The sequence below is a fragment of the Lithobates pipiens genome, unplaced genomic scaffold, assembly GCF_037356315.1.
Source record: "Lithobates pipiens isolate NorthernLeopardFrog02 unplaced genomic scaffold, aLitPip1_a1.2 Scaffold_13, whole genome shotgun sequence".
NCBI lineage: Eukaryota > Metazoa > Chordata > Amphibia > Anura > Ranidae > Lithobates > Lithobates pipiens.
Genome location: NW_027507718.1, coordinates 254,959,125 through 254,981,899, shown reverse-complemented (window position 1 = coordinate 254,981,899; position 22,775 = coordinate 254,959,125). Strand labels below are relative to the sequence as shown.

The 22,775-nt window shown below is 44.2% G+C and overlaps 1 protein-coding gene across 2 annotated transcripts in view; it reads right to left on the bottom strand.

The window, feature by feature from the left end:
• Window positions 1-11,525, bottom strand: part of CCSER1 (coiled-coil serine rich protein 1) — a 1,276,606-nt gene extending 1,265,081 nt beyond the window's left edge. Inside the window, exon 1 of one of the 2 annotated variants that reach the window (XM_077476557.1) lies at window positions 11,194-11,525. The gene's annotated coding sequence lies outside the window, so the exon portion shown is untranslated. The remainder of the gene's footprint in view (window positions 1-11,193) is intronic. The other variant, XM_077476558.1, reaches the window with a different exon arrangement.
• Window positions 11,526-22,775: the final 11,250 nt, after the last annotated feature.

Here is a 22,775-nt window from a genome sequence, read left to right as displayed (position 1 = left end):
TCAATATAGCCTGATGCTTCATAAAGTGGCTGATATTGCCCCCTGGGGGTGCTGGAATGATCCAGGGGGCCATTAGTAGCCTCGGGTACAATTGCGGGGCGTTGAAAAAAAATAAAGAGGCAGTGGAAACATAATGAAAGAAGAGAAATAAATTCTGAAAAGACGTTCATACATGTTTCATTAGTTATGCAACGTAGAGTTAAGGTTGTAGTGATTACTTTATTTTCCAAAGAAACACACAAAATGCAAGTTATAACCGATCAGTGGTCAAGTCCACTTACAGGTCTTAATGCCCAACTCCAGGCTGGAAAAAAACATTTCCTTGCAGTGGGGCTGTGTCTGCACTGCAAAAATAAGTGCCTGTTTTGTCCAGAGCAGAGGAGAACCCTTTATACTTACCTGAACGTCCACTTCCCTGGCAAACGGAGCTCCCCCCATGAGCCAGTGGTGGACTTCTGGCATCCTCACGTCCACAGCAGTACTATGGAACCAGCTCTGGGCTGGTTGACATCGGGACTCATGAGTGCGGGGGTGCAGGAGCTGCAAGGGACTGGCCTTGTGTGGAAAGGGGACTCGGGTAAGTTTTTCTCCTTTCATCTTTCCCCATAGGTAGAAAAATAGATACATAAAATAACACAAATTTGTCACTGCATCTTTCTGTTTGCTCACTTAAAGAAAGTACATTTCCAGTGGGGGAATTTTGTTTTCTGAATAGTAGGCCAAATAAGTTTTGGAACTTCTGATATAGCCCAAAATGCATGGGAGGGGTTCCACTAAAAGGTTAGTCCCCACTCCCCAGTAAGCCCTCTGTTTTTACAATAGATATACTTTATTGTGTATTAGATTATACTGTATTTTACATGATTATTGAATCATCTTGATCGTCAGATTATTTGGACTGACTAGTATTTTACTGTCCTGCACATTGTAAGGACATTTTATTACTATATAGATATCGAAGTATCCGACCCAAGTTTTCCAGCTGGGCTATAACATTTTCCGACAACATGATCCGATCGGACTTTGTCCGATCATGTGTAGAGAATTCCGATCGGACAAAGTGCCACGCATGCTCAGATCAAATTCGTAGACCAAAGATATTGGCTACTAGCCTGAACGTAGTCCCGTCCTAAAGAAATAACGTCATCACATTAAGTACGATCGGATTTTCTGACAACTTTGTCCGACTGTGTGTATGCAACAGTTTCGGACAAAATCCGTCGGACAAAATCCGACGGATTTGGTTGTCGGAATGTCCGACCGTGTGTACAAGGGCTTATACATTAGCCCTGAAGAATGGGGAGTCTTTTTTCTGCCTTGACTGAATCTGGTGCTCTTAACTGCTGAGTGTTTCAAAAAGTTCTTTAGGCACTCCTCTGTATGAAGGAAGTAAGGAATGAAAGGAATGAAAAGGAAGGAAGGAAGGAAGGAGGGAGGAAGGAAGGAAAAGAAAGCAAGGAAAGAAAGAAAGAAAGAAAGAAAGAAAGAAAGGAGTAGAGACTAATAGTTTATTGGAAGGAAGGAAGGAAAGAAGGAAAGGAATGAAAGGGAAGGAAGGAGGGAGGAAGGAAGTAAAAGAAAGAAAGAACGAAAGAAAGAAAGAAAGGAGTAGAGACTAATGCCGCGTACACGCGACCAGACTTTTTGACAGCAAAGGTCCGATGGAACGAATCCGTCGGACAATTCGATCATGTGTGGGCTCCATCAGACCTTTGCTGCCCATAAATCTGACGGACTTTAGGAATAGAACATGTTTAAAATTTTTCGGCCCGAACTCTGCCGGACCCAGTTCCTATCGAGAAATCCGTTCGTGTGTATGCTAGTCCGATGGACAAAAACCAACGCTAGGGTAGCTATTGGCTACTGGCTATGAACTTCCTTATTCTAGTCCGGTTGTACGTCATCACGTTCGAATCCGTGGGACTTTGGTGTGATTGTGTGTGGCCAAGTCCGTTCTTTTGGAAAATCTGTTGGAACTCCGCCAAAAGTCCGTCGGGAAGACCGCTGGACCTAGTCCGTCGAAAAGTCCAGTCGCGTGCACGTGGCATAATAGTTTACTGAAAGGAAGGAAGGTCGGAAGGAAGGAAGAACAAGATATGTGGCAAGATAAGAAAGCAGCAATGGAATATGAAGTATCTTAAACAGTTTTATGACAAGGTGATAGTCTTAATTTGAAAAGTAATAAAACTCAATAGATAGATTGTTTTGAAATTTCTGAGATATTACAGGTTATACAGGTTATGGAATAAAGGTTTGACATGCCATTTATCAATACCATTGCTTTAACCTAAACTGTCTTGCCCATGTCAGTTATTGTTAGGATATATGTAACTTCTAACTTGGTATAGAAAATATAAAATAGATTACAGCCATATTTTTCATGACATATGTAGGTTGTACTTCTTTCTTTGTAGTGCTTTACTAAAGCAGCAGAGCATGCTATAGAGCAGTGATATGCAATTAGCAGACCTGCAGCTGTTGCAAAACTACCAGTCCCATCATGGCTCTGCCTCTGGGTGTCATGTTTGTGGCTGTCAGAGTCTTGCTATGCCTCATGGGACTTGTAGTTCTGCAACAGCTGGAGGTCCGCTAATTGCATATCCCTGCTATAGAGGACTTATCAGTGGGGAAGAGTAGAAATCCTATAATTCAACCTGTACAATTGCTCCTCTACAACAAGGCTTGGCCAGCTGTGTCTTCTGGTGCCTCATAGACCTTTAGATCATCTCCTCACCTCAACCATTTAGTATGTATGGCCTCCTTTATAGAGAGCGCTACAAGACTATTCTGAGCAGTAGGGGGTCTTGAGGAGCCTATCCAGGTACTCCAGAAGGTGATCTAATTACTGGAATTCTGAAGAGATATAAAAACTCAACAGAACACATGCAGAGACATTTTTCATTACATATATAGATTGTTCTTTCTAGTTAACAGCACTTTACTATTGCTCTCTCTGAAAAAAGAAGTGATGCTGCAGGTTGCAGGTCTAACTTGAGCTATTCAGGCCATTTCTGAAGTCCTACAGGGTAATAATGAGGGCCTCCTGTGGTCAGGGTCACTGATTACTGCACAGCAAGGTTTTCTAACTAGTTGAAAAATCTACCTGCATGAGGTGCCAATCCCTATCCCTGCTATAGAGCAGAATAAAAGATAAAAACACGTGTGTGACACTGCTCCCCTCAAACCTTGATACATGAAGCTTGTGACAGTCAAGTGACCCAAACAATGGACAGATATCTCCTTATAGTTCATTTCCAAAGAGATATGTGTCCACCGATAACCAGCCTTGAGGACGTCAACCCTTCCCCACCTGTAGTGACCCCGGCAGTTACCTTCACAAAGCCAAAACTTGGTTGTTACGGGGAAGAGGAGAGAAAAATGACCCATATTTTTATCCGGGGAAGAAAACGGCAAAATACTGTAGATGGTTCTCATTGGAGCAATTAGTGATCTGTTGGCACAAACACTGCCTATGATGAATTGCCCTTAAATAGTAATATTCTAAAGATGCAACACAACAAAGGTACGGGCAGAAACATCTGAAATCTGTTACTGTTCAATTACTGGCGTGCTGCTAGTATGCACTACTTTGTCCAAGATCCCCTTTATGTAAGAACACATTCTAGGAAATCTACCCTTAAACACTTCAGCGTTCCAAACAATAATATTACAAGTAGCACTATTAGAAATAAGAATAGTTTATAACACAAACGTGAACATGTGCACTTGGAATTCTGGAGTGGATGTGTCACAAAGACCCGACTTGGTATTCTCATCTCATCTCATTCACAGCCATAGACACAGCACTCTACAAATGTGAAGAGAACAGGACAATGCAAAGACAAAACTTTCCCAGGTTCCATAATGAGAAGCCATTGAGAAGTGATGAGATCGCTTTCTTAAGCCCTGGTTCACACTGATGCGATTTCAGATGAATTCCAGAACACAATGAAACGCATGACAAGTGAAATAACATTTTTTTCTATGGCTACCGATCACACATATGCAGTCTGAATGTGATGCGATTTTAAAAAGGGGTCCTGTGCGTCTTTTATATGGCGCAATGCAATTTGTAGCTCCATATAGTTTGAAAAACGCATGCAAAAAATATATCCCTTTAAAGATAATGCCATTCCAGTGCGATTTGTGCAAGGCTGAGAGAGAGAGAGAGACCATGCCATAACACACATAAATCCAAATCACGGCTCCATCCAAATTACATGCGAAACGCATTGGAATCGCAGCTGGACCCGCATTAAGTTGCATTGCATTGGACGTGCACTAGAAAACTCACTCAAATTGCACCGCATCAGTGTGAACCTCACCTAACTCTACAGCAATGACCTAAAAAGTGAGACAACTTTTATCAAATATTAATAACAATGTTGCAAATTCCATAACATCGACTCTAGCCTGAAACTAGGTTTTAGAATGTGCAGGTCAATGATGTAGCAGTTTGTATTTGGGACATTTTTCTGAATCTATATGTACACAGGTCTAGTGTAATTCCTTTTTATTTTGCCACTTAGTAAAACAATGTTGCAGTTAGACAATCAAATGGTTTTGTATACTGTATGTCTCAAAGGCTCTAGTAATATCTCAGGCCTGTGCACTTGATGTGGCCATGTCTATATCTACAATTTATATATTCATGTTACCGGGATTGAAAATGTAATCGGTTTTGGTTATCAACAGACCAACATTTCATCAACAGTACCCAACATTGTTTACACAATTCTACTACCCCCCTACTACCATAACCGTGTTGTAATCTTTGTTGCCCTTGGAACCCTACTTTTCAGTCACTCCATGCCTGAAATGCATAGCGGAGCTGCATTAGCCACTCAACAGAGTGTTACCAGGGCCTATAGTTGGGATTTTAGACCTGCACATACATACTAGGATCAATTTAGACAGCAGCCAGTTAACCTGCCAGGAGTTAGTCTTTAGCCTCATACACACGATAGGACTTTGTACAAACTTTCCCTTGGATTTTTGTACAAAGGGCGTCGGCCCTGAACTTGTATTGCATACACACAGCAGGACTTTTTCAGCCAACTTTCACCAAATCACGTGGTTTTTCTGCTCTTTACCGCCACCTTTGGTCAACTTCTGTATTGTTGTCTGATCTTTTGCATTGGTTCTGAGCATGCCTGTTTGTACTTTGTACAAAAGTCCTATGGTTTTCTGTACACACGATCAGACTTTGCTCCATCGGACTTTTGTTGCCAGAAAGTTTGTCCGTTCGCACAGCCAACAAAAGTCCTATGAAAACCAAAAAAGTTTGTCCAATGGAGCATACACACGGTCAGATGTTGCTCCAAAACAGCTAATTTGCATGTTTGTTGTCAAAAAGTCTGATCGTGTGTATGGGCCTTTTGGAGTGCACAAATATCCATAGGAAACCCTTGCAACCACAAGAAGAACATACACTGCCATGAGTATAGTGCTCTGGCTGGCATTCAAGTCAATGACCCTAGTGCTGCTTGAGTGCTAACCGCTAGATCGCTGTGCTGCTCATCATTTTCCTTTGCAAGTAAAGAAGTAAAGATACAGTACTATGGTATAAGCTAGTGGTCTCCAAACTGCAGTCTGTGGGCCGAATGTAGCCCTTTGCTTGCCTTTATCTGGCCTTCAGGACACTATTCCTCTTGCTGACACCAACAAGGGGGCACCATTCCTTCAACTGACTGCAACAGTGTGGAACCATTCCTCCTACTGATTGCAACAGTGTGGAACCATTTCTCCTACTGATTGCAACAGTGTGGAACCATTCCTCCTACTGATTGCAACAGTGTGGAACCATTTCTCCTACTGATTGCAACAGTGTGGAACCATTCCTCCTACTGATTGCAACAGTGTGGAACCATTCCTCCTACTGATACCAGAAATGGGCCATTTTCTACTCCCACTGGCCACTTCAGCCCCGCTAAAATCTGAAGGACAGTAAACTGGCCTTTGTTTGGAAAGTTTGGAGGCCACTGGTATAAACCATAACAATGCAAATCAGTGGCAAAATATATGGTGGAAGTAGTAAGAAAGCAAGACAAATAATATGTATACATACATACTGTATATATTAAAATCTACATCAAAATATATAATTCTGTATTTAGTTTTATTGCTTGACCCATGCATGCTCTTTAATGGTTGTTCTTCTAGTGATCTAGACAAAATATCAAGTGGCTGATATAGTTACATATATAGTAACATAGTTTAGTTCAGGGTTTCTCAACCTTTTAATCACAAAGGAACCCTCCAAATAACTTTCCAGTCTCAGGGAACTCCCGCTGATGACTATATCTACAACTCCGGATACATTGGTGAGATGGTCACTGGCAAGAATGCTCCTAGTGCCGTACACACATGGCCGGACTTTTCGACAGCAAAGGTCCGACAGAGCGAATCCGTCTGACAATTCAGCCTTGTGTGAGTTTCATCAGACCTTTGCTGTTGAAAAATCAGATGGACTTGAGATTTAGAACATGTTTCAAATCTTTCTGATGGACTGGTCGAAAAATCAGTTTGTCTGTATGCTAGTCCAACAGACGAAAACCGACGCTAGGGCAGCTATTGGCTACTGGCTATGAACTTCCTTATTCTAGTCCAGTCATACATCATCACAGTCTAATCTGTCAGTCTTTGGTGTGCTTGTGTGTGGCCAAGTTTGTTCGTTCGTTTGGAAAGAATGTCGGAAGTCTGCCGAAAGTCCATCGGGAAGACCGTCGGACCTAGTCTACCAGAAAGTCCGGTCATGTGTACCGGCATTACACTTGTGGTCATTAGAATTACCCCTTATAGATAGCTTAAAAGATCAGTGGTGTCAGTGGAAACTTATCTGAGAGGCAGAAATTGCTCATTGCTCAAGGAACCCCTAGCAACCTCTGGAGGAACCCCATGGTTCCATGGGTTCCTGGGTCTAGTTGAAGAAAGACACAAGTCCATCTAGTTCAACTAATAAAAAAAGGGGAAAACAAAAACAGAAACAAACAAAAAAAAATGTTTTTTTACAATCCTATATACACAATCCTATACCCATAGTTGATCCAGAGGAAGAAAACAAAGAAACCCAGCAAAGCATGATCCAATTTGATGCAGCAGGGGAAAAAGTCCTTACTGACCCCCGAAGAGGCAATTGGATGTTCCCTGGATCAACTTTATATGAGAATATATGAAAACTGAAGCAAAGAGAACTTTAAGCCCTTGTACACACGGTCGGACATTCCGATGGAAAATATCCAATGGGGCCGTGTTGCCGGATAATCCGACCATGTGTGGTCTACATTGGACTGTTTCTGTCAGAATATCTGACCGACAAAGTTTTAGAGCTGGGCTATAAAATTTTCCGACAACATGATCCGATCGGACTTTGTCCGATCGTTTGTAGAGAATTCCGATCGGACAAAGTGCCACACATGCTCAGGTCAAATTCCTAGACCAAAGCCATTGGCTACTAGCCTGAACGTAGTCCCATCGTAACGAAATAACGTCATCACGTTACGAACGATCGGATTTTCAGACAACTTTGTCCGACCGTGTGTATGCAACACCAGTTTCGGACAAAATCTGACGGATTTTGTTGTCGGAATGTCCGACCGTGTGTACAAGGGCTTAGAAATAACAAAAATCTGGTTTCTCAAGGTCACTGTTTCCATTGCCACCAGTGTTCAGAAATACACACTTCTGAAATATGCATATGATCAACAATAATTACAATACATTACAACAAACACATAAAAGAATTACAATAAACACATCAAAAAACATAATAAAAAATACCAAAACAACAACGACAGCACAGTATTAATAAAACTCATAATGATAAATAAAGGAATACCAAAACAATGACAGCACAGCATTAATAAAAGTCATACTGGTAAAATAAAGCTACATTGGAAAGTAAAAGAGTGACAAAAGCCCATTTTGAAGTTGCACGTGGTAAACCAGAATGCCAGCAAACTCACAGCACATCTTTCATTGCTACATCAAACCCAATACAACTGAAGATCTCCTTTAAATATGAACTTATTTTTATCCAAATGCCTTTCTTTGATGAGATGAGACAAAGAATAAACACTACCATCTATAAAGGACAATGAATCATTTTTCATATGACACAGAGGATCACATCACATTGACTGCATCCAGGTTCCCGCAATTTGGAATGTATTTTTACAAAATCATGTAAAATATACCACTTATACCTAAACATTACCAATATGACATAATAAAGGAAGGCACATCATCCCATATAGGCACAGTATGTATGAAGAATACAATTAGCAAGGCGCCTGTCATCTGCTGAGCACATGCACTTAGGATATGAGATGTCATAATTATGACGAGTGACTATGTTCAGCAGTAAACATACTACTACCCTGGATACAACCGGTAGAACTTGTATGGTAAGTCATCTAAATCAGTTCTTCCTGCAAGAATAAATCTCATATACAATAAAACATGTGTTGTGTTGTGTACTAGGAATACCTCCTGCAGGCAGTGACTATCAGAGCTGACCGGAGTGTTTTAATGTCAAATTTCACTGTTGGGGAAACTTAGCTGAAGTGGAAATTCTCGATTTAGACCAATAAGCTGCTTGGGAAAAATGTATTAAAAAAAATAAAAACAAAATTGACTTTGTTTGGAGGGAATGCTTTTAGAGTAGCTACCCTTATTTACTTAAAGTGTTACTAAACCCAGGACCCTGCATTTACAACATCTGGCCCCCCACAGTACACAGATCATGGAAATGCAATTATTTTAGTAAATATAAACTGCTAAATACCCTTTCTCATGAGCAGTATATAGCAGTCTTGTAAGCTCTATTAGTGTCCAGCCAGGCACTGGTTAAATATTGTGGGAGGAGTTTTCTGACTATCCTATGAGACTGCAAGACCCCTGACCTTCTGTCTGGACAGTGCTGATTGGCCCTGTGCTGATCCCATGCACTCTCCCAAGAAAAAACAAAACAAACTTCTCTAGCAATACACACTATACTGAGCATGTGCAACCTGACTCCGTAGACTCTGTGCCATCAGGAAGTTATTAGGGGACGGTGGATCAGAGAAGACAGGATCAAACAGACATTTTACACAATGTGGAAGATTAACCTCTTAGGTTCCACAGTGAGTGTAACAAGCATGCTTTACTACATATGCAGTTTGATTTTACTGTAGTGGGTTTAGTAACACTTTAAGAGTTCCTTTTTTTTTTTTTTTTTATTAAATTGCTACTGACTAGGTCCAGACCCCCCTCCCCTATTTTTGCTTTTGCAAAAATCTATTTTTGCTTTTGGGCAAACAAAAAAAGTAAAAAAAAAAAAAAAAAAAATGTATAAATGTAAAAAAAAAAAAAGGGGGCCTACGGGATGGACCACTTTGTCTTTTTACTGCTGTCACTATCCTATACTTCTATGTGCGTTTGGGGTGCCGTTAACAATGTATTGGAACATGCAGCAGATCGCAAAGGCAGTGTGTGGGAAACACACAAAACGTGCCTTTCCCGCTCTGGCCTTTATACCTTTGGGTAGACTACAACACTAAAAGATATACCGTGTGGAACTGAGACATTGCTGTAACCATCGCTCTGGAACGCAAGTGGAATTAGGTCGAAAAAGGACTGGCGATCAGAGGTTTAAAGTGGTTGTAAGTCCTTCCATATACCCGTTGAAGTGACTGGCTTCCGGTGATACACAGAGATGCAAACCAATCCTCATAAGTTGTATCTGTTTATCTGCAGTCTTCTCTTCTCTACATTCATTCAAGATTTATAAAGCTTGTCTGAGAGTTCAGAAAAAAGTGGGCGGAGAGCTGAAGGCACACTCTGCAGAGCTCAGTGAGGTGAATTCTGTGAGCTGATTGGAGGGAAGGGACACACACACACAGTAACAAGCTGTGTAGTGGAGATCTCTCCCCATCACCTTTTTTCTCTTGGTGTTAGAAAGTCTCCTGCTAATAGCAGAGGAAGGAGGGCAGACAGAAATTACACTTAGTGCTCTTAGTTGAGACAAGCACACACTATAGAGGGGTTTGCTTTGTTCATATTTCATGTTTACAACCACTTTAATGAGTGATCCCCCTTGACTCTAAAGTATTGTAGGGGGGGGGGGGGGGAGGAGCCTGTCAGGTGACTGGTGTGGAGTGACAGCTGTCAGCTTGGAGTTACTTTGCTGTCACCTCTCTGTAAAGCCCAGAACAAAGCACTGAGTGTAAATCACTGATCACCAAAGCCTGCCACACTGCACCAGATGGGGAAGCCAGCAACTCTCATACTTTACTCACTCTCTGGATCTTGGAGGACTGCGGATTTCTGCCCTGGGCTCCCCCCACATCCCTCCAGCTGACTGTCACCCTGCAGTACACACTGGAGCTGTCATCACACTGATCATCACTCATCTACCTGTCAGCTGTCATCAGGTCACCACCGATCTACCTGTCATTAGATCACCACCGATATCTACCTGTCATCAGATCACCACCGATATCTACCTGTCATCAGATCACCACCGATCTGTCAGCTGTCATCAGATCACCACCGATCTGTCAGCTGTCATCAGATCACCACCGATCTACCTGTCAGTTGTCATCAGATCACCACCGATCTGTCAGCTGTCATCAGATCACCACCGATCTACCTGTCAGTTGTCATCAGATCACCACCGATCTGTCAGCTGTCATCAGACCACCACCGATCTACCTGTCAGCTGTCACAGATCACCACGACCCACCTGTCAGTTGTCATCAGATCACCACCGATCTGCCTGTCAGTTGTCATCAGGTCACCACCGATCTACCTGTCAGTTGTCATCAGGTCACCACCGATCTACCTGTCAGCTGTTATCAGATCACCACCGATCTGTCAGCTGTCATCAGACCACCACCGATCTACCTGTCAGCTGTCACAGATCACCACGACCCACCTGTCAGTTGTCATCAGATCACCACCGATCTGCCTGTCAGTTGTCATCAGGTCACCACCGATCTACCTGTCAGTTGTCATCAGGTCACCACCGATCTACCTGTCAGCTGTTATCAGATCACCACCGATCGCTCACTAATCCACCTGTCCACAGGACCTGATCGGTGACCCCACATTACCCCAGGCAGGCCCCCAACGCCAGGCCTGCCACACTCACCTGGAGGAGGCACACTGTGTATAGGACAGTAAGTATCCAGACTGGCAATGCCAAGTTACCTTTGCAGTGTAGATGAGAAGTCTCCTGTCAATGGTGTCCCCCGATCGCCGAGCTGTCAGTAAGGATCCCGGTTAGCAGCCAGCGGCTTGGCAGCTCTAGTGGATGATAGTAAGGCTCCTCATGCCAGGGCTGTCCATGCCAAGTCTTCCCAGCCTGCTAGTTGTGAAGTGGACGGATTGGTGGCCTGGCAGGCAGCTAATTGTGAAGGGGAAGAAGAGGAGCTGGGAGAAGGAGGAGGAGGAGGAGGAGGAGGCCGGCCTCACTCACTGACATTACACACCGATGTCAAGGCAGAGCTGCCACCTCCTCAAGATCAGCCTCTCCTCCCTCTCTGTATGGCCAGCCCTTCCCTCGTAGCTTTATTGACAGGACAGGCAGAGGAATGCAGCTAGGAGGAGGAGGAGGAGGAGGAGGATGGAAAATGCTGTAAAGGTGCAAAACAAGGCAATGACAGGACCTATGTCACAGCAATCCAGCTGCAGGATCCCCCCTCCTTCCCTGCACCAATACACAGCACTGACAGTCCTGGCTGGGAGAGGGCTCCATCTCTACTAGGGCTCTACTAAGGCTCCCTCCTCTACTAGGGTCAACTACGGCTCCCTCCTCTACACGAGCTCTACTAGAGCTCCCTCCTCTACTAGGGCTCTACAAGGGCTCCCTCCTCTACTAGGGCTCTACTAGGGCTCCCTCCTCTACTAGGGCTCTACTAGGGCTCCCTCCTCTACAAGAGCTCTACTAGAGTTCCCTCCTCTACTAGAGTTCCCTCCTCTACTAGAGTTCCCTCCTCTACTAGAGCTTCCTCCTCTACTAGGGTTCTACTAGGGCTCCCTCCTCTACTAGGGCTCTACTAGGGCTCCCTCCTCTACAAGAGCTCTACTAGAGTTCCCTCCTCTACTAGGGCTCCCTCCTCTACTAGGGCTCAACTAGGGCTCCCTCCTTTACTAAGGCTCTACTAGGGCTCACTCCTCTACTAGGGCTCTACTAGGGCTCCCTCCTCTACTAGGGCTCTACTAGGGCTCCCTCCTCTACTAGGGCTCCCTCCTCTACCAGGGCTCCACTAGGGCTCCCTCCTTTATTAGGACTCCCTCCTCTACCAGGGCTCTACTAGGGCTCCCTCCTCTACTAGGGCTCCCTCCTCTACTAGGGCTCCCTCCTCTACTAGGGCTCTACTAGGGCTCCCTCCTCTACTAGGGCTCCCTCCTCTACTAGGGCTCTACTAGCACTGCCTCCTCTACTAGGGCTCCACTAGGGCTCCCTCCTCTACTAGGGCTCCCTCCTCTACTAGGGCTCCACTAGGGCTCTCTCCTCTACTAGGGCTCTACTAGGGCTCCCTCCTCTACTAGGGCTTCCTCCTCTACTACGGCTCCCTCCTCTACTAGGTCTCTATTAGGGCTCCCTCCTCTACTATGGCTCCACTAGGGCCGCCTCCTCTACTAGAGCTCCCTCCTCTACTAGGGCTCCACTAGGGCTCCCTCCTCTACTAGGGCTCCACTAGGGTTCCCTCCTCTACTAGGGCTCCACTAGGGCTCCCTCCTCTACTAGGGCTCCACTAGGTCTCCCTCATCTACTAGGGCTCCACTAGGGCTCCCTCCTCTACTAGGGTTCCACTAGGGCTCCCTCCTCCACTAGGGCTCCACTAGAGCTCCCTCCTCTACTAGGGCTCCACTAGGGCTCCCTCCTCTACTAGGACTCCACTAGGGCTCCCTCCTCCACTAGGGCTCCACTAGGGCTCCCTCCTCTACTAGGGCTCCACTAGGGCTCCCTCCTCCACTAGGGCTCCCTCCTCTACTAGGGCTCCACTAGGGCTCCCTCATCTACTTGGGCTCCACTAGGGCTCCCTCATCTACTTGGGCTCCCTCCTCTACTAGGGCTTAATTAGGGCTCCCTCCTCTACTAGGGCTCTACTAGAGCTCCCTCCTCTACTAGGGCTCTACTAGGGCTCCCTCCTCTACCAGGGCTCCACTAGGGCTCCCTCCTCTACTAGGGCTCTACTAGGGCTCCCTCCTCTACTAGGGCTCCACTAAGGCTCCCTCCTCTACTAGGGCTCCACTAGGGCTCCCTCCTCTACTAGGGCTCCACTAGGGCTCCCTCCTCTACTAGGGCTCCCTCCTCTACTAGGGCTCCACTAGGGCTCCCTCCTCTACTAGGGCTCCACTAGAGCTCCCTCCTCTACTAGGGCTCCCTCCTCTCCCATACACAAAGGTCACTGCTCAAGGCTCTCATCTATGACATGGCAAACACATTAATTATTTATACACACCATCGTTTTCACCTGACAATTAAAACCGTATTAACCCAAACATGGAATATATTGCAGTTTACCAATCATCATATGATACTTGCATTTGTTTTCTTTCCTTTATTTTTACTTGGTGATCTGGCCAGGAAGCCTGTTGTTATTTTCTCTATAACACACTGTCCTGAAGATGTAGCAGTTCCAAGGTCGGGGCAAAACATTTACCACTGACAGGGGTGCTTAAAATGGTCAACTTTTATTTATTTATTGAAAACTTTTATCCCAAAATGAAAAAAAAAACAACAACGTTGTAACTGCTTATAAAGTATAAGCTGGAGTTTGGCCTACATTTGCTAGTGTATCTAGTACTAGCTAGTGTATCTAGTGTTGGAAGTGTATCTAGAACTATCTAGTGTTGCTAGTGTATCTAGTACTAGCTAGTGTATCTAGTACTAGCTAGTGTAGCTAGTGTATCTAGTACTAGCTAGTGTATCTAGTGTTGCTAGTGTATCTAGTACTAGCTAGTGTATCTAGTGTTGCTAGTTTATCTAGTACTAGCTAGTGTATCTAGTGTTGCTAGTGTATCTAGTATTAGCTAGTGTATCTCCTACTAGCTAGTGTATCTAGTACTAGCTAGTGTATCTAGTGTTGCTAGTGTATCTAGTGTTGCTAGTGTATCTAGTACTAGCTAGTGTACCTAGTACTAGCTAGTGTATCAAGTGTTGCTAGTGTATCTAGTACTAGCTAGTGTATCTAGTGTTGCTAGTGTATCTACAACTCGCTAGTGTATCTAGTGTTGCTAGTGTATCTAGTACTAGCTAGTGTATCTAGTGTTGCTAGTGTATCTAGTACTAGCTAGTGTATCTAGTGTTGCTAGTGTATCTAGTGTTTCTAGTGTATCTAGTACTAGCTAGTGTATCTAGTGTTGCTAGTGTATCTAGTACTAGCTAGTGTATCTAGTGTTGCTAGTGTATCTCCTACTAGCTAGTGTATCTAGTACTAGCTAGTGTATCTAGTGTTGCTAGTGTATCTAGTACTAGCTAGTGTACCTAGTATTAGCTAGTGTATCTAGTGTTGCTAGTGTATCTAGTACTAGCTACTGTATCTAGTGCTGCTAGTGTATCTAGTACTAGCTAGTGTAACTAGTACTACCTGGTGTATCTAGTGTTGCTAGTGTATCTAGTACCAGCTAGTGTTGCTAGTATATATAGTATGCCTCCGAGATTGTAAGCTCTAGCGAGCAGGGCCCTCTAATTCCTCTTGTACCAAATTGTAATGTAACTGTAATGTCTGCCTTAATTTTATTACCTAGTTCAGATCTGCTCTATAGCTGAATCCCTTTTATTTTCTCTTGCACATCCTTCTATTACCTCACTTCCTGTCCTAGAGAGACAACCCCACTAGTAGTAGTAGTAGTAGTAGTAGTAGTAGTAGTAGTAGCATTGTCACCCTAGGTCAGGGAGTGAGTTAGAACTACATAACACTGTGTTAAGACTACATAATGCCCCCCTTTCTTCTCCATAACAGGGGGAGGTGTCTTGTAGTGCCCAGAGATATCAGGGAACAATACTAACTTATAACGGCCTGCAGGCAGAGAGCACAGAAAGTTGTCAGCTCACAAGATTTCTGCCAGTGATAAACAGACACTTTTTTATTTTTTGCACTTTTCCTTCAGATATAATAAAACATAATAGTATATTAAACAGACTAAAAGAGAGGAAATACAATAAATTCATTTACATACACTTTAAGTAGAAAGGTCATTGCACAATGGTTTGACCTTTGCCATTACAGAACACATGAATTATTTATACACATCCTTGTTTTACCTGCAAGTCAATCACTTGAGTACCACCAGCCTGTAATACTCCTTCCTGCCCAGGTGATCTTTTTAGTGTTCAGTACAGTGATGTTTGACTGACCATTAATCAGTTATCATAGGCGTGCGCAGCCTATTGCATTAGAGTGTGCACCCCAAAGCTCAAACACACATCCCCATATATATATATATATATATATATATATATATATATATATATATATATATATATATATATATATATATATATATATGTATATACAGTGCCTTGCGAAAGTATTCGGCCCCCTTGAACTTTTCAACCTTTTGCCACATTTCAGGCTTCAAACATAAAGATATAAAATGTTAATTTTTTGTGAAGAATCACCAACAAGTGGGACACAATTGTGAAGTGGAACGAAATCTATTGGATATTTTAAACTTTTTTAGCAAATAAAAAACTGAAAAGTGGTGCGTGTAAAATTATTCGGCCCCTTTACTTTCAGTGCAGCAAACTCACTCCAGAAGTTCAGCGAGGATCTCTGAATGATCCAATGTTGTCCTAAATGACTGATGGTGATAAATAGAATCCACCTGTCTGTAATCAAGTCTCTGTATAAATGCACCTGCTCTGTGATAGTCTCAGGGTTCTGTTGAAAACGCAGAGAGCATCATGAAGACCAAGGAACACACCAGGCAGGTCCGTAATACTGTTGTGGAGAAGTTTAAAGCCGGATTTGGATACAAAAAGATTTTCCAAGCTTTAAACATCCCAAGGAGCACTGTGCAAGCGATCATTTTGAAATGGAAGGAGTATCAGACCACTGCAAATCTACCAAGACCTGGCCATCCCTCTAAACTTTCAGCTCAGACAAGGAGAAGACTGATCAGAGATGCAGCCAAGAGGCCCATGATCACTCTGGATGAACTGCAGAGAACTACAGCTGAGGTGGGAGAGTCTGTCCATAGGACAACAATCAGTCGTACACTGCACAAATCTGGCCTTTATGGAAGAGTGGCAAGAAGAAAGCCATTTCTCAAAGATATCCATAAAAAGTCTCGTCTAAAGTTTGCCACAAGCCACCTGGGAGACACACCAAACATGTGGAAGAAGGTGCTCTGGTCAGATGAAACCAAAATCGAACTTTTTGCCCACAATGCAAAACGATTTGTTTGGCGTAAAAGCAACACAGCTCATCACCCTCAACACACCATCCCCACTGTCAAACATGGTGGTGGCAGCATCATGGTTTGGGCCTGCTTTTCTTCAGCAGGGACAGGGAAGATGGTTAAAATTGAGGGGAAGATGGATGCAGCCAAATACAGGACCATTCTGGATGAAAACCTGTTGGAGTCTGCAAAAGACCTGAAACTGGGACGGAGATTTATCTTCCAACAAGACAATGATCCTAAACATACAGCAAAATCTACAAAGGAATGGTTCACAAATAAACGTATTCAGGTGTTAGAATGGCCAAGTCAAAGTCCAGACCTGAATCCAATCGAGAATCTGTGGAAAGAGCTGAAAACTGCTGTTCACAAACGCTCTCCATCCAACCTCACTGAGCTCGAGCTGTTTTGCAAGGAAGAATGGGCAAGAATTTCAGTCTCTCGATGTGCAAAACTGATAGAGATATACCCCAAGCGACTTGCAGCTGTAATCGCAGCAAAAGGTGGCTCTACAAAGTATTAACGCAAAGGGGCCGAATAATTTTGCACGCCCCACTTTTCATTTTTTTATTAGTTAAAAAAGTTTCGGAAATCCAATAGATTTTGTTCCACTTCACAATTGTGTCCCACTTGTTGGTGATTCTTCACAAAAAATAAAATTTTTATATCTTTATGTTTGAAGCCTGAAATGTGGCAAAAGGTTGAAAAGTTCAAGGGGGCCGAATACTTTCGCAAGGCACTGTATATATATATATATATATATGTAGCGGCGGCTCCTGAAGAGCAGGCGCTATGCGTTTTTCATAGTTAAAGTTATGCCTGAACTGCAGTTTGGTTTGGGTACAATTGTCTAAATTAGATTTCGGCATCAATCTAACTGGACTGGGAGATGTTCAGCCTGGCCACAGGGGGCACTGTCTCTTCTGGCAGGCATGGAACTATGGTCTGGTTAGGTGCTTTAAGTTTACTCTCTCTCGGAGCCCGCCCAGTGGGAATGGCAGTCTCTCTGTGCTTTCTGGGAGAGGGTATTTAAGATGCGGACGTCACGTGGTTCGAAGTTCCGGTCCAGAATGATGTTCTGACTTCATGGTCCTGGTCCTCCTGACCAGCCCCCAGGAAGGCTATGGCCTGGGGTGCAGATCCACCCGATCTTGTTATCTCAGGGCTGGCTAGCCTTAGGCGAGGAAACTAAAGAAGGATTCTGAGGTGTTGGGTGCCGTCTCAGGTTTGGGAGAGATCCAGTGACTTCAAGCATTCCAGTGGAGGACTCTTCAGAAGAAGACCATATATGGGTTGGTTTCTTAGTAACAGCCTGGAAGGGCTGAAGTACCCAAGAGAATCCGGTCTCGTGGATACCGCCAAGCTGGCTGAAAGATCCAGGTATCCTAGGAGTGTTCTTCAAGTTTAGTTTCCCTACGTGTTCTACAACGTCTGTGGCAGAGACATTATCTTATATGTTCTACAACAACGTCTGTGGCAGAGACTTGTTCCTGAGTAAGCACCTTGTTGGCTGCTAGGCCTTATGAGAGAAGGACTGTACAACTTGAGTGAACATCCAGTTGCGAATGGCTATTCTCTGGATGCAGTCAAAGTAAACAAGTTCTTCAACATTTTGACTTTGACACTTATGCCGCGTACACGCGAGCGGACTTTTCGAGGGACTAGATCCGACAGACTTTCGACGGAGTTCTGACGGACTTTCCGAATGAACGGACTTGGCCACACACAATCACACCAAAGTCTGACGAATTTGAATGTGATGACGTACGACTGGACTAGAATAAGGAAGTTCATAGCCAGTAGCCAATAGCTGCCCTAGCGTTGGTTTTTGTCCGTCGGACTAGCATACACACTAGCGGATTTCTCGGTAGGAACTGGATCCGGCGGAGTTCTGGCGGTCGTGTGTACGCGGCATAAGAGTACCTGAACTTCCTTTTCAACCCTCTGTGCCCAATTCAAGAGACTGTTCATTGTCTACGTTTTGCAAATAAAATCCATTCAAGTGGATCTGTTGTCAATCTCTCGAGTTACTGAGCCATCTACCACAGGACACACCTAGATGTGAAGCGAGTAAATCAGAAGATAACGGTAAGCCCAAATCTATCCAGCAGCTCCTTCGGGGGTAGTGCTACATATATATATATATATATATATATATATATATACACATATACACTGTATTACCAGAAGTATTGGGACATCCACCTTTACATCCACATGAAATTTAATGGTATCCCAGTCTTAGTCCATAGGGTTCAATATTGAGTTGGCCCACCCTTTGCCGCTATAACAGCTTCAACTCTTCTGGGAAGGTTGTCCACAAGGTTTAGGAGTGTGTCTATGGGAATGTTTGACCATTCTTCCAGAAGACCGTTTGTGAGGTCAGGCACTGATGTTGGATGAGAAGGCCTGGCTCGCAGTCTCCACTTTAATGTGAAACCCAGTCAAGTTCCTCCACTCCAGACTCGCTCATCCATGTCTTTATGGACCTTGCTTTGTACACTGGTACAAATCATTTGGTTGAGGGGGGATTATGGTGTGAGGTTGTCTTTCAGGAGTTGTGTTTGGCCCCTTAGTTCCAGTGAAGAGAAACCTTAAGGCGTCTGCATACCAGGGCATTTTGAACAATTTCATGCTCCCAACTTTGTGGGAACAGTTTGGGGATGGTCCCTTCCTATTCCAACATGACTGGGCACCAGTGCACAAAGCAAGGTCCATAAAGACAGGGATGAGCAAGGGTGGTGGAAAATGAACTTCAAGCGCAAAAATTCACATTATAATAGTAACTAAAACATATACAATTAAGTGTAACAATCTAAACAATAAAAATTACAAAGTGCTATAATGATGTGAACCTCCCAACTAAAAAGTTGTTGCACTTGAAGTTAATTTGTATGGCAATTATCTGTAGAAGGGTTCCCACCATCCCTGTTAAGTTAAAAAAAAAAAAAAAGTCTTCTTCTCATGTTGATGTGTGTTACATGTGACATCACATATCACTGGAATTATCTCACTTGTAGTTAATCTGTATAGCAAATATAGGAGGGGTTTCCACCATCCCTGCTAAGTTTCATTTTTGATATATTTTTTCAGTGTGATGTGTATTATATGTGACGTTACATATCACCGATATTGTGGTAATATTGACGTTTATTGAGATTTCCATACATTAGAGGGATCCACCATTATTGGTGAGTTATTGATTAGTAAGTTAGCGCTGCACTTTTTTTTTGTGGTGTGGAAACACATAACAGTGCTTAGCGGCAAGCCTTTTACTGACACTTTTTAAATTTACCTCCAGTAGTTTATTGTAAATAGTAGTGTGGTGATTACCTATTATAATCCACGATTGGCATGTGGCATTAATAAACAGACAGGGTTCCGTTGTGCCCCACCAGGCCAGCCCCCATAGACAATGTGCCTGGCTACTGAGTTTTAACTGCCCTTCTCATGGGCACTGATAGGCACTGATAGGCGGTACTGGTTGGTAGCACTGATTGGCACTGCATGGTGGCACTGATAGGTGGCACTGATTGGGACTAATTGGAGGCACTGATAGGCAGCACTTATGGGCGGTACTGATGGCCACTGATAGGTGGCACTGATGGGCATTGATAAGCAGCACTGATGGGCACTGATAGGCTGGACTGAGAGGCAGCAATGATGGGCACTGATTGTTACTGATATGTGGCACTGCTAGGCAACACTGATTGGCTGCACTGATAGGCAACACTGATGGGCACTGATAGGTGGCACTGATTGGAAGCACTTATAGGCAGCACTGATTGGAAGCACTGATTGCCACTGATAGGCAGCACTGATTGGTACCGATAGGTGCCATTCGTTGGCACTAATAGGTTTCACTGATTGGCAGCACAGGTGGGCACTGATTTATGGCATTGGTTAGCACTGATAGGTGGCACTGATAGGCATCACTGATAGACACTCATTGGCATAACTAATGGGCACTGACTGGCACTGATAGGCAAAACTGATGGGTACTGATAGGCAGCACTGATAGACTGCCCTGATGGGCAGAACTTGGAGCTGATGTCGGGGGTGGGTGGGACTGAACAGCTAGCTTATCAAACACAAGCTAATGGTATAGGGGCTGGGCGGGCCGCTCTGTGTTATGTGGCTCCGCCCCTTTCTATCAGCTATCAAACATCAGCCAAGGAATAGGGGCTGGGTGGGCTGCTCCGTGTATATGGCTCTGCCCCCTTTCTTAAGCAGCCCAATCATCGGCTGGTGTTTAACAGCTGATAGAAAGGCGGCGGAGCCACATACACGGAGCGGCCCGCCCAAGCCTCAACATCAATGTGTTTGATAGGCTAGCTGTTTGGTCCAGCCCACCCCCGACATCAGCCCAGAGTTTTGACAACTCCTATCTGCAAGCAGTGACATTACATCACAGTTTAAAGCACTAAGCAGCTCTTACATGCCTCCCTGACTGCTCAATGGGAAACGGTCTCACAGGCAGCTCCCTATACAGCAGGGGTAGGGAATGTCGGCTCTCCAGCCGTTTTGAAACTACAAGTCCCATGAGACATTGCAAGACCCTAACAATCACAGGCATGACTCCCAGAGTCAGAGGCATGATGGAATTTGTAGTTTCAAAACAGCTGGAGAGCCGAGGTTCCCTACGCCTGCTATACAGTCTCTTGCGGCATCTTACAGCAGATCTCCAGACAGACATTAGGGCATGCCCAGGCACACCCGGCACACCCTGTGCACACACCTATATCAGTTATATAACACTGTAGTTCAAAAGAAATGTTATATCAGTTAGAGCCATTTCACATGGGTTGTAAAGTGGCAGTAAAAACAGGTGGTTGAGCTGCATTTTTATGCCCTCCCACCACCCACCTAAATCCTAACACTGCAAAAAAGGGTAGTACACATGCATATCCACAATGTCTCCCTTCACGACCACTGCAAATTGAACTTGGCTTGCAAAGTTGGACAGGCTGCCCCACCTGTCAGACTTTTGCTCATAGATACCAACAGGACTACATTGCAACCGTGAGCCAGACTGTCAAGAAACAAGCAGTATCGCCTCCTAAATGCCTGGCAGCCACTGCTCTACTGCCTTCTAAAAAGTGATCCACTGCAAATCACACTTCAGAATGTGATAAGTGCCTGCTGCTCATATGTCAGAGCCCATAAAGCTTTCTTTTGGTGGTATTTAACCGCTTGCCAACCAGCCGCTGTCATTATATTGGGGCAGGTCGGCATGATCCCGTGAGCCATCGTAGCTATACGTCCGTTCACAGGACCGGGATAGGCATGTGCATGCGCCTGCTGCACTGTGGGGGGTGCTGATACTCATGGCTGATGGTCACGATGACCACCGGGCACGAGCTTTCGCGGGCACGAGAGGCAGAACAGAGACATGTGTGTGTAAACACACAAATCCCTGTTCTGTTCTGTGAGGAGAAATAGATCTGAGTTCCTAATAGCTAGGAATCACGATCTGTCATCTCCTATAGTCACTCCCCTCCCCCTACAGTTAGAAACACATTTAACCCCTTGATCGCCCCCTAGTGTTAACCCCTTCCCTGCCAGTGACATTTATACAGTAATCAGTGCATGATAGCTGCATTATTGTCAATGTTCTCAAAAATGTGTCAAATGTCCAATTTGTCCGCCACAATGTCACAGTCCCAATAAAAAAAGATCTCTGCCATTACTGGTAAAAAAAAAAAAATTATAATTAAAAAAAATTATAAATCTATCCCCTATTTTGTAGCCGCTATAACTTTTGCGCAAACCAATCAATAAATGCTTATTGCTATTTTTATTACCAAAAATATGTAGAAGAATACATCTCGGTCTAAACTAAGAAACAAATTTGCATTTTTTTTTAAATGGTGATATTTATTAGAGCAAAAAGTACAAAATACTGTGTTTTTTTTCCCAAATTGTCACTCTTTTTTGTTCATAGCACAAAAAATAAAAACTGCAGAGGCAATCAAATACCACCAAAAGAAAGCTCTATTTGTGGGCAAAAAAGGACATCAATTTTGTTTGGGTGCAATGTTGCACGATTGTCAGTTAAAGTGGTTTTGCACCTAAAAAAAAAATGCCAGCAGCTACTAATATTGCAGCTGCTGACTTTTAATAAAATCACACTTACCTGTCCCAGGGTCCAGCGATGTCGGCGGCAGATGACGAGCGATCGCTCGTCTCGCTGCTGCCCCCGCCGCCATCCTCTGTCAGGGAATCGGGAAGTGAAGCATGTCGGCTTCACTGCCCGGTTCCTTACTGCGCATCTCTTCAGATCCCCGCTGTGTCCTGGGAACTGTGTGTTTCCCAGAACACAACGGGGGGGGGGCATCTGCGGGGGCCTGCGGCGGTCTGCCCGGAAGTGGGTGCAG